At 50.7% G+C, this 10600-nt stretch overlaps 1 long non-coding RNA gene and 1 pseudogene across 1 annotated transcript; both read right to left on the bottom strand.

Annotated features, from left to right (window-relative positions):
- Positions 1 to 2609: 2609 nt before the first annotated feature.
- Positions 2610 to 4093, bottom strand: LOC144324404 (mitochondrial import inner membrane translocase subunit TIM14 pseudogene; annotated as a pseudogene).
- Positions 4093 to 10396, bottom strand: LOC144324037 (uncharacterized). The gene is made up of 2 exons (XR_013389412.1): positions 8125 to 10396; positions 4093 to 4378 (listed from the first exon to the last, which is right to left on the bottom strand). It is a non-coding gene; the product is annotated as an uncharacterized LOC144324037 (long non-coding RNA).
- Between the last annotated feature and the right edge of the window lie 204 nt (positions 10397 to 10600).

Consider the following 10600-nt stretch of genomic DNA (forward strand, 5'->3'; position numbering starts at 1 on the left):
GGCTGCTGGATATAAAATGAATGAATGAATCAGAGCTAGAGCAGCCTCTTCTGAAAGCATTTTCTCCTTCCTCAAATCGCTTGCTTCCCCATGGCCACCAATGCTTTGGTGTGATTTCCATGTCACTCTTGCCACAGCTCAAGACACCTCACTTGCTCTTGTGCCCTGGATCTTGCTAGGTGTGTTCCCACAGAAGAAGGAGAAGTGTTGCTTGACATTTTAAGAATGTCTGCCAGGCTGTTTGGTGGAAAGCCTGAAGATTACTCACCAGGGATGAGGCTTCTGTTGACTTTACCAGGCCATGGTATTTTCCTAAATTTCCCTTAAAGCCTGACTTTCTTTTTTTTTTTTTTTTTTTTAACTTATTTTATTTATTTATTTATTTATTTATTTATTTATTTATTTATTTGAGAGAGAGAGATAGTGAGAAAGAGCACAAGAAGCAGGGAGGGGAAGAGGGAGAGATAGCAGGCACCCTGCTCAGCAGGGAGCCCAATTCGGGCTCTGTCCTAGGACCCCAGGATCATGGGGGCAGATGAAGGCAGATGCTTAACCAACTGAGCCACCCAGGCACCCCAAGGCTTGACTTTCTACAGATTTCAACACACAAAGATTAAAAATTATATATTTGTGGTCATGAGCATTAAAGTCCTAAATAGGGCTTGTATGATACACCAACATTTCTAATAAATCTTATCTGACATAAGTGCTTGCTTCATAGTCTGAATGACACCTTGGTGCAGAGGACAAATCAGCCAGTATACAAATGGTGGCCCTTGAAACCAGCCCCACATTCCACTGGCCAAACATTTCATCCTGGTGAGGGACTGTATCTTCCTGGAGGAAAAAACAGCTTTTTCTAATTTGTCTGTCCAGAGGGACACCTTTTCCTAACTGAATAAAGGTACCATATGTATTAAAAGCAGCACTAGGGGACAGCTGGAAGATATAATAAGATATTATATTAACCTACTCCACAGGACAAGTAATAGAAATCAACCCTGGCAAACAATAATAAATTTATTAAATTTCAAGAAGGGATTGAAGACCTCAGCCTCAGGACAGGCCAGAGGCAGGACAGTTCCAAGGACCTAAGAGGTTCTAGAATCCATGAACCCCCTCCTTAGAACACTTCCATGAAAGCAGCCCCATTTCCACATCTACCAGTCTCTGCCTCTTGGTTCAAAATCCCAGAATCTTGGGATCCCTGGGTGGCGCAGCGGTTTAGCGCCTGCCTTTGGCCCAGGGCGCAATCCTGGAGACCCAGAATCAAATCCCACGTCAGGCTCCCGGTGCATGGAGCCTGCTTCTCCCTCTGCCTGTGTCTCTGCCTCTCTCTCTCTCTCTCTGTGTGTGTGACTATCATAAATAAATAAAAATTTTTTAAAAAGCCTCAAACTAAATATCTTTTAAAAAAAAAATCCCAGAATCTTGACAGAGAGAATCTGATTGAATCAGCTTGATTCAGATATTCCCTCCATACCTATCAGCTGTGGCCAGGGATGGGAAGAGTCATCCAGTATAGTCTATACCATAGATTGAGTTGCTGAACTCCTCACTATATAAGGGGGTTCCCAGAGCCCAGGCCCTAACCCCTCCCCTTGGAGGGGTCACTTGTAGCAGTTCTGTATAATGACCACCTAGTATCTGCCATCCCCAAGAAGGTCAATAGCTGATCAATTCAACCATTCAGAAAAAAGTTTCCTGTGGCTGTTCACTCTGTACATAGCAGGCAATGGCATAAATAATAAAACGGAGTGGCACTGGCTGGCTCAGTGGATAGAGCACATGAATCTTGATCTTGAGGTCATGAGTTTAAGCCCCACCTTGCGTGTTAAACTTACTTAAAAAACAAACAAACAAACAAAAAACGATTATAATTGAACAGAAACCCACATGGCCATTCCCCAGGTTCAACAGATTTTTTTAAAAATATTTTATTTATTTATTTATGAGAGAAACACAGAGAGAGGCAGAGACATAAGCAGAGGGAGATGCAGGCTACTTACAGGGAGCCCGATGCGGGGCTCGATTCCTGGAGTCCTGGACCCTGGGATCATGACTCGAGCCAAAGGCAGATGCTCAACCACCGAGCCACCCAGGTGCCCCAGTTCAACAGATGTTAACAGATTGCCATTTTCTTCAGATTTCTTTTTCTTTTAAAGAAATAAAACATTTCAGCTACAGCTAAATCCCTGCCCATAGTCCTGCTCCCTCCTGCCCATGAAGATGTGAGTGCCATCCTAAAGTTGGGAGTATCATTTCCTAGAGTGATTTTGGCTTTGACTTTTCATTCTAGCTGGACCTCAGGTGCACAAGTTGAGCCAATCATTCTCTCAATGGCACACTCCCATCCCTGTTCCTTCTGCACAAAGGCCGTCTCTTGTTTTATTTTATCCCTATGATGCTCCTTCACTACCCCAGTGTCCCCCACTCCTAAAGGCAACCACATTAATATGTTTATATGTGTCCCTCTAAAATGTACATTGTCGTTCTATGTACATGTATTTTTAGTTTAGGGTTTTTGTTTTTGTTTTTAGCTTTGAGGCACTTTATTTATATACATATACATAAACTAACAAGAACTCAGAATTCATCATACATTTACTTCATTTTTTAGCTTGACCTTCTAGTAAATCATTAGCTTTATTGATCTGGGCTGAGATCTAAAGAGATCCTCCCTTGTCTGGGTGATTTAAAAGCATCATTTGTCAAGGAGCATCTCATTTTTCCTTTATTGCCAGCAGGGCTTGTGCTCGGTACTAATGCTGCTTCCCGTCTTGTGATGTAGGGTTCAAACCCACCTCTGGAATAGCCACCACTGAAGGTAGATTTTAGCAGATGTTGAGAAACATGTTTTCTCGAGGCTCCACATGCCCCATGGCTTGCAAAACACAACAGCCTGCAAATCCTGCTGCTGCGGTGGTCAGCCCAGCCTCTCCGGCCGCACTGGCTGTGACTCCAGCTCAGCTCCCCAGCCTCCGCCGAGCCCAGCCCAGCGGCCACAGCCACCAAGTCCACAGCTCTACGGCTGCCACCAGCAGGCACTGTGTGTTTTTAGTTCACATAAATGACGTGGTGCCGTAGATTTTATTCTGCTTCTCGCTTTCTCAGTCAGCACTACACTTTTAAGGTCCACCCGTAGCGTCGGGTATACATCTGGTTGCCTGTGCGTCCACCCCATTTGCCTTATCCCATTCCTCTGGTGAGGGGGAGGAAAGAGGAGCAAATTGAGAAGATGGTTAGGACCAGACTTGTCCTCGAGACACTATCCCAGGAGAGAGACGTGTCGATGCCCCTCCATAACCATACATGTGTGCCCACATGTACACACACACACACACACACACACACACACATCCCACTTTAGCTGGGGCCCCGGTGAGCGGAGGTGGGGAAACCAGGCTGGGAGTTCTATCAAAGGAAGACTTGTTTCAGAGCTCTGCTCTTACAGCCAAGTCCTTGCCCCCTCCAGGATGCCTGCCCTGACCACCCCATTCCATATGCAGGCCTCTCCCCATTCTGGGGACTGTGAATCTCATTTAATCATACACTGGTCTGTTCTAGTCTTTCTATTACTATCTTGCTAATTAAACCGAAATCAATCAATCAATCAAACAATAAACCGAAATCCTCTGGACGGAAAGGACTGTCTCTTGTCCTTTTTGTCTCTCTTGCTTAAGGCCCGGCCCTAAAGAAATGAGGGCAGGGAGTGGGAAGCAGAATAGTGACTTCCTTAATTCAGGCTCTGCTCCCTCTGTTTTAGGGACATGCCATCTCTCAGCAAACACTTAGGTGCCAGGCCCTTACAAGTCCAGAGAGAAAACATATGCTGTTCTAGCTCTCAGGGAGCCTTTTATGGGGGATGCAAACACCAGACATGAAGTCATAGGACAGTGTGGAGAAGGCAAAGATGAGCAGATACTTGAGGTGCCAAGGAGGAAATCCCAGCGCAGCTCAGAGGGAGGCTGGGGGTGCTCCTGACATCCAAGCTGCCCCTGAAACCAAAGAGGTCAATTGAGAACTGGAAGCAGGGCAAGGGGATTATGAAATTAGATTGAGTGGGTACAAGGAATACCAGTACTGCAAGCATTCCAGTTATTGTGGCTGCACATCAAACAGCCATTTATTATGTTTGCAGATTCTCCCGGTCAGGAATCCGGACAGGGCACAGCAGGAAGAGCTTGTCTCTGCCCCGTGTTGTCTGGGGCCTCCTCTGGAAGCATCCACGGCTGGGCTTTGGAATCACTGAAGGCTCATTCACTCACAAATCTGGTGGCTGATGCTGACTGGAGGTTGGGTCCCCAGTACTTCTCCATGCGGTTTTCCCCATTGGTCTCTCCAGGTGGGCTGGTTTGGGCTTCTTACAGCATGGTGGCTGGGTTCCCAGGATGAGCAACCCAAAAAAGAGAGAGAGCCAGGTGGAAGTTATATGACTTGTCTTAAATTATTTCTTCTGCTAAATTCTATTGGCCAGAGCAGTCACAACCTCCTGGCCCAGGTTCAATGAGAGGAATCAGACCCCTCTGCTCAGCCGGAGGAAAGTCAATCACATTGCAAGGAGACCACCTGGGCAACGCCTGGGTTAGCTCAGACCCCTCTGCTCAGCGGTTAAGCATCTGCCTTCACACCCAGGGCGTGATCCTGAAGTCCCAAGATCAAGTCCCACATCGGGCTCCCTGCATGGAGCCTGCTTCTCCCTCTGCCTGTGTCTCTGCCTCTCTTTCTGTGTGTGTGTGTGTGTGTGTGTGTGTGTGTGTGTCTCATGAATAAATAAATAAAATCTAATAAAAAAAAAGAGCACATGGGATGGGATATATATTTTGGTGCAGCCACCTTTGGAGAATACAATCACCATGGTATGTATTGATAAGATGGAGGGACAATGGTGGATGGATAGGCATCTAAGATCACTGGAGTATAGTATATAAAATGGAGGCAGGGGATCCCTGGGTGGCGCAGCGGTTTGGCGCCTGCCTTTGGCCCAGGGCGCGATCCTGGAGACCCGGGATCGAATCCCACGTCGGGCTCCCGGTGCATGGAGCCTGCTTCTCCCTCTGCCTATGTCTCTGCCTCTCTCTCTTTCTCTCTCTGTGACTATCATAAATAAATAAAATAAAAAAAAAAAATGGAGGCAGCCAGATACAAGGCTATAAGGCCAGGTTCCAGAGGGTCTTAAAAACCACACCTAGAAAAAAAAATCAAAAAATATAAATAAATAAGTAAGTAAGTAAATAAATAAATAAATAAATACCACACTTAGGAAAACGCTTACAGGCAAAGGTGATTTTGGAGGCCCAAGACTCCTCCCTCCTCAGTCCCATCACCCAACACCTCATCTGTGCTTGATCAGAAAACATCTAAGCTTCAAAAAAAAAAAAAAAAAAAAAGAAAAAGAAAACATCTAAGACTCTCTATGGGTGGCTGAAGCAAAGGGACTCTTGGGATTGGTCTGTGTCCTGGAAGTAAGTGTCAAGGATAGCCAGAAACCAGTTTCTACCTTTGTCACTATGTGTGCATGTGTCCACACCTACCTAGCCAAGCCCAATCTATTGACTCCAGAGTCCCATTGATGCTACTGCTTGGGTCCAGGGGCACCTGGGGGTTCAGAGGAGCATAAGACTCTTTATCTCAGGATTGTGAGTTCAATCCCCACATTGGGTATAGAGATTACTAAAAAATAAGTAAACCTCAAAAAAAAAAAAAAAAAAAAGGAAAAGAGATGCCCTTCCAGGTCCATTCTGAATGGTCCTGGGCAAAGCAAGATCCACTCTCTCCCTCCCTCCCTCTCTCTCTCTCTCTCTCTCTCTCTCACACACACACACACGCACACGCACACACACACACACACAGCAGCACATGTACCCTGGCCCACCAGGTGTAAGCCAAGAAGGCAGCATCATATCAAGGAGAGAGCCCTTGTTTGGTAGTTAGGAGTCCTGGGTAATCATCTGGTCTCTGGCTATGGGCTTTGGGGAGGTCATTTACCACACTGGAACTTACAGGCAAGTGCAAGACTTGGACCAGACAGGAGTTCATCCCAAGTGTGGTCATTGGAGATCAGTAATTAAAATCACCTGGCCTGAAAACAACAATGAGCTCGAGCTATCACCTCACACTCACTGGAATGGCTCAAGTGAAACAGGCAACACCAAGTGCTGATCAACTGGAGACCAACTGGGACGCTCCTACTTTGTTGGTGGGGATGCAAAATTGTACACCCACTTTAGAAAGCAGTTTGGTGGTATCCACTAACGCTAAATACCTTCCCTATGACCCGGCAATTCCACTCCTAGATATTTACCCCAAAGACATAAAACAGATGTCCACAAGAGGGACCTGACTTGTACAAAATGATCATAGCAGCTTTATTTATAACAACTCCAAACTGGAAGCGGTCCAGGTGTCCATCAACAGGTGAACAGATAAATAAAGAGAAACCAAACTACTGATACACACAACATGGGCGGATGTCAAAAACATTTATGCCGAGAGAGGTCAGAAACAAGAGTGAATGCCATATGACTCCACTTATCACAGTCTCTAAACAGGTGGAACTGAACGTGATGCTAAAAGTCAGGCCAGCGGTCCCTTGCCCCGCCGCCCCCCCCCCCACCGCCGGGGCGGGTGGGCGGCGGTAGGTGCTGGAGTGGGGGTGGGGAGGGGAGGCTGGAGAGAGGATCCATGGAACGTTCTCGAATGATAGCACTGCTCTGTAGCTTCATAGGATGTAGGTTACACAGATGTGTAGGTTTGTCAAAAGGCACGAACCCTTACGCGGAAGATGGGGGCAGTTCCCTGTTCTCCTTTCATTTAAAAAAAAAAAAAATACAACCATCCAGGCTGCCTGTTAAGCATGCCGCGGGCACCCCGGAGCGACGGGAGCCAGGGAGCCCTCTGGGGCGGGCCCGGGAATCCGCATTCTCCGGCCCGCAGCTCTGGCCTGAGCGCCTGCATTTGAGACCCAGGTCCCCAGGGGCGCCCCCCCCGCGCCCACGATCCCACCCAAGCCTCCGGCGCTCCCCGAGCCCCCAGCCCGCTGCCCAGTCGCCCCTGGTAACCGAGAAAGGGCCTGAAAACCCTCAAAGTGCAGCCGCCCGGGGAGGGCCGTCCGCGGTGTCAGCGAGACAAGGGCAAACACAAAATGCGGGGTAATTGGCGGTTTTCTGATTCTCGGCCCTTTGTGCGGCGGCGCGGAGCCGGGGCGCGCTCCCAAGCCCGGGCCTTTCAGCCGCCGGGGCCGGGCCTCGCGCTGCCCGCGCTCCGCGGCGCATAATTAATCGGGCTTCACCGGGCCCCGGACAAAGGCGCCCATTCACCCGCCGCTCCTCCCCCCGGGGATATTGTTATTTCTGAAAACTGCAGCCAGCTGGGCCGCCGAGAAACGTCAGCGCTGTGGGAGAGCGAGCGGCCGGCCGGGCGGGCGGAGGAGAGAGGGGGCTCTGTCTCCGCGGCCGAGCGGGCGAGCGAGCGGGATTAGAGGCGGCGCGGGCCGGGCCGGGCAGGGCAGGGCAGGGGCAGGGGCCGGGGCAGGGCAGGGGCCGGGGCAGGGCAGGGGCCTTTCTGAAGTCTGCACAAGGCCTCAGAAAGCCTCGTGATTTCCATGGGGCCCGGGAGGAGAGCGCCATGGCAATGGTAACGGGTGCATTGAGGCTTCCTAGGCAAGGAGAAGGCGCTGCATTCAGGCCACCCTGAGCAGGGCACAGCTCCCGAGTGGGAGGGCCCAGGGCGGCCGGGTGGGAAGCCGGGGTGCCCCCACCCGTGCCAGGCCTTCCCCGACAACCGGCAGGACGACTCAAGGAATGGAGGCCTGGGTCTGGGTCTCTGGAGCCTGGGGTCAATCGAGTTAGAGACCCGGGATGTGAAGACCCCATAGGCACCTGGCTTCTGCTCCAAGGACCACCGGAGGAGCTCATTCCAAACAAACAAACAAACAAACAAAACCTATGCAGAAGCAGGCTCTCAAAGTCTGGGCTGGGGCTCATTTTGTGAAGTCTCCACGCACCCCTGAAGCCCACCCACGTTGGATTCCCTCTCAGCACCGCCCCACCCCCCACCCCATGGTACAAGTGCCCCACTTCCCATTTCACAGAGGAGGAAACGGGCCCAAGGAGGTAAACTGACTTGCCCACGATAACAGAACAGAGCTGGAACTGGGTGTGCTGCTTGTGTGCAAAAGCAGAACAGCAGGAAGAGGCGGCTGGAAAGGGAGGCTTCACCTCCTCCCTGGAGCGTGTCTTGACTGTGCAGGCCCGTCCTGGTGTCTCCTTTCCCTGGCCTCTCCTTGCGTGGGGCTGATGTACCCAGTTAAATGCCTCTAGCATGTTCTGTTTTCACCGGTTCACTGGGGTTTCTCCAACCTGCTCCATCAGAGGCTCGCTTGAGTGCAGGTCCAGAGATCACATTGGTTTTGTGTCAAGGCCAGTGCCGGTGGAGCTCCAGCCAAGGCCCATTGGACGTGAACAGCATCTCATGACTCTGGAGTCCGGCCCTTTACACCGTGCTCCCCTTCAACGCCCAGTACCCTCCCCAGGCCCCACAGAGGGCCTGGTCCCAGGTCAGCAGCACTGGGCTTCACCTTTGCCAGTGAACCTAAAGAAACGGGCACCCGTTCATTCCGCCTTCCAAAGCTGGGAACAGTCATGAACAGCCACCATGGATTTCCAAAGCCTCAGCATCCTGAACACCTCCCAGAACAAGCAGGGGCCTTTCCAGAGCCCTGCCCATCCCAGCCCATCTCGTGGAGACGTTCTGTCCCTCAGCTGTACTCTGGAAAATGTTCCCTCGGTCGATGACTGCCAGTCCTGAGCGGGGCCACTGGCCTGAGAGCCAGACCAAGCCATAGAGCCTCCTCCCACGAATGAGGGAAAGGAAGCCTCCCTGTACTTTCAGAGGAGCCCAGGCTGCCATCCAAGGCCCAGAGAGAGTGAGTGCCCAGCCAGGTTCTCTCCGCTTCCATCAGGCCATGCTGGACACTAGAAAGCCAGTATCATGCAACATCCATATCTGTGGGTGGGAGAATGTACAGAAAATTCAAAACCAAAGTGAAGGGAAAGAGAGCAGTTGAGCCAAGGCCTGGCCAGGGCTCTAACGGGGCAGATTAGCTGTCTGGTTGCAGGCCGACTCAGGCACGGCTACCGACGCCAGGGGAGCCTCCCTGGGGGACCCTGTGACCCAGGCAGCCCCCAACAGCCAGACTGCCAGCATGGCATCAAGCAGAAAAGCAGACTAGCTGTCTGCCATTAAGCAAGTTTTATTTAGGGTTTAGAGTGATCCGATGGTGTCTGGAAATAAGAGGAAGGCTCAGCCATAAGGGAACCGCATGATGTCAAGCAATGCCCTTGAAATGCACACTGAAGTATTTAAGGCAAAGGGGCAAAATGGCTCTAACCTGTTCTCAAAGGATTCCAGATGATGTAAATAACCTTAGAAAAGACGGACAGAAATTACTTGTAATATTCTTATAATTTCTCTGAAGTTCGAGATTAAAAAACCAGGGAGTGCGCACAGGCTCGTGCACACACAGCACAGCATTGATATTCCAAATCCTGTACTCAGGGATGGGACTCAACTCTCCTGCAGTCCCCTACCCCCACTCAAGCAGCTCTCACTATCTTCTGTTACAGCATTTCATGAGCCCAAGTCGGTTTGAAAGTCCTTAAAGGGTAAGGCCTGTGTTGTTTATAATCCTACTGCAGCGAGCACCGTGCTTTGTGAACGGTAAGCATTCAGCCAAACCTGGCGTCCACCCATTTGCCATGGAAGGCTTCCAGCTCTGAGTGAAATGGAAGAAGGAGAAAGAGAGAGGCTGGCCAACGGAAAGAAGGAACCAAGGAAGGTGGTTGAGTCCATACAGACTTCCCAGTCCAGCGTACTCATGTGATTTTTTTTTTTTTCGAGGTTAGAAGTCAGGCCCCCCTAATCTTCCATCCTTCCGTAGAGCTTGGAAAGTGACTCAGCCCCAGTGGGGCTGCCTGGGGAGTGCACCCAGAGCTCTTCAGTCGTGCACGGCCTGGACCTGGCCATGTCCACGTGTGGTTAGCAGAGCCAGTAATGTATCTATTTAAACTGTGTCTGGTTCTCTGAGTGTTTCCTGTAAGTGGATCTTGTCTCTTCTCTCCAGTGAGACACAGGGGGAAGGGCCTGGCCTCCTCCCGTTCCCCCCCTGGGGGGTAGGAACACAGAGTCACATAAGCCCTCCGGCACCTATACCAGGGACTATGTCCGGCTTGCACTCTCCTACACCCCCAGCACTTAGCGTGGTGGATGGCGCAAATTTGGTGCTCAGTAGAGACTCACTAAACACTCAATAAACACAGAGTCTGGTTGAGCTGAATCGAGTTGCCTGCTGTGCCAAGGGCCCACTGAGCAGGCTCTTTGAGAGCTGTATTTCTGGCCTCAGATGCTCACCATCAAGGCAGCAGAGTGTCCCCAGGGGGACCCAGTGACCTAGGCAGCCCTCAACGGCTGCCCTGTGTGCCCGTCCTCGGAGCAGCTCCCTCTGGTTGCTGTTTCTCCCGTGTTCCTGAGGAAGACGGTGGCACCATCTTTGTGGCCAGTGTGTCACAGTCAGTGTTAGGACAGATAGTCTCTGCTTCTG

Source organism: Canis aureus, chromosome 11, assembly GCF_053574225.1.
Source record: "Canis aureus isolate CA01 chromosome 11, VMU_Caureus_v.1.0, whole genome shotgun sequence".
In the NCBI taxonomy this organism is placed as follows: Eukaryota; Metazoa; Chordata; class Mammalia; order Carnivora; family Canidae; genus Canis; species Canis aureus.